Source organism: Zalophus californianus, chromosome 10 (assembly GCF_009762305.2).
Source record: "Zalophus californianus isolate mZalCal1 chromosome 10, mZalCal1.pri.v2, whole genome shotgun sequence".
NCBI classification, from domain to species: Eukaryota; Metazoa; Chordata; class Mammalia; order Carnivora; family Otariidae; genus Zalophus; species Zalophus californianus.
In genome coordinates this window covers 41,529,897-41,531,752 of record NC_045604.1, presented here as the reverse complement: position 1 = coordinate 41,531,752, position 1,856 = coordinate 41,529,897, and the positions used below count along the sequence as shown (strand labels likewise).

The 1,856-nt window shown below is 46.4% G+C and overlaps 1 non-coding gene across 1 annotated transcript; it reads right to left on the bottom strand.

The window, feature by feature from the left end:
- Nucleotides 1–1,380: 1,380 nt before the first annotated feature.
- Nucleotides 1,381–1,453, bottom strand: TRNAE-CUC. Its single transcript has one exon. It is a non-coding gene; the product is annotated as a tRNA-Glu (tRNA).
- Nucleotides 1,454–1,856: the final 403 nt, after the last annotated feature.

Here is a 1,856-nt window from a genome sequence, read left to right as displayed (position 1 = left end):
GAGGTGAAAGACATTCTTTAGGAGGTTTAAGAGGCCAGAGCAAGGGTTTCTTTGTAGAGACTGGTCTGACTGCTATGTTCTGCAATCTATCCATCGCCACTCTGCCGTGGGAGATTTGCTTTCGCCTTAAACGAAGCAAGAGGGCTTCATAAGAATTATTTGGAGATCCTGACCTGTGTCTTCTGGAATTTGAGGGACACAGGCACTGGTGACTGACTTTCACCACAAGAAGCCTAAAGGTGAAAATCTGGTTGGAGGGGTCTGCCTTGCAGCAGAATGAAGAAACAAGGCTCATTGGCAGGATGCTGCACTTCCACTGATGGGTGGGCCATGGAGTGGAGGGGACTCATTCGTGGGCCACCTGTGAATGGTGTGAGGGATGCCACCCAAGAGAACCACTTGAAGTGAAGAGATCTGGCCTAAGGGCTCTAGAGCCAGCAGTCCCTGGTAGGAGGATCTCCAAGGTACAAATGCCATGCTGGGTGACAACGGTGTCTGTCACATAAGTGGGCACAGTTTGTACCTAATCCTTCCTCAAGGGCCTCAGGAAAGAGCAGCTTGGTGGGTAGAAAAGGAAGAGAAATCTTCCTTGCATGCATTCCTCCTGCACTTCAGCTTCCAAGACTGAAGGGGGCCCGTCTAGAGGGATGAGAGAGGTTTCCATGTGGACACGAGACTGCAGGTGTAGCGCTGGACTTGGCATGATCTTTACAGTACTCCATCGAGAGCGTTCTTGTGATGAAACGGGATCAGAAAAACTAAGGATTTCATTCTAGAATGAGTTTTCTAGAGCAGCAGGAGAAAGAATAAAAAGTTGTTTCTTCCTAGAGCTATAGTGTGTCCAGTATATTCAATAAATCTTTTATAGGTTTTTGGTGCTTTTCTGATTTTCCAAATTTTACTTGGAACACATATGACTTGCTGTTTATTTAAATGCACATCTAGGGGCGCCTGGGTGGCTCAGTTGGTTGGGCGACTGCCTTCGGCTCAGGTCATGATCCTGGAGTCCCGGGATCGAGTCCCGCATCGGGCTCCCTGCTCAGCGGGGAGTCTGCTTCTCCCTCTGACCCTCTTCCCTCTCGTGCTCTCTATCTCTCATTCTCTCTCTCTCAAATAAATAAATAAAATCTTTAAAAAATAAAAATAAAAAAATAAATGCACATCTAATCATTTCACTTCTGTGCTGAAAACCCTTCAAAGTCTTTGCATTGTCCTCACAGTATTATAAGGCTTTTCGTGATCTGGCCCCTGCCTATCTCTCTAGCCTCCTCTCCCGCCTCCTCTCAGCCACACACAGCCTGTAGTCCAGCCATATAGACATAAAGGTTCTATTTATTTATTTATTTTTAATTAATTAAAATTTCTTTTAAGTAGGTTCCACACCCAACATGGGGCTTGAACTCACAACCCTGAGATCGAGAGTCACATGCTCTACCAACTGAGCCAGTCAGGCACCCCTGGACATAAAGATTCTAAATGCATCATGGTGTCCTGTGTCTCTTCTCAGCTCATGTTGTTCTTTTGACCTAGAATATCCCTCACCCTCACTCTTGTCTGAAGGACTGGCTCTGATCCACCCTTCAGCTCAGGTACCACACCTGCAACCTAAAAAAGCCTCAGTTGAACATTTTTTTCAGCCAGAGATTGGGCTGTCCAGTTGGTATGTCCAGTGCTTGTGACCAGGTAACCAGTAGGCACTCTGTTTCCAATCCTATGAACAAAACTTCCAGCATACAAACAATGAGTGGTGCTCAGTCAATGTTTAGTGAGCAAAGTCAGGAAAGGCTAAGAAGCAGAGTCTTCAATCATCTTCCTAGGGGCACCTGGGTGGCTCAGTCGTTAAGCGTCTGCCTTCA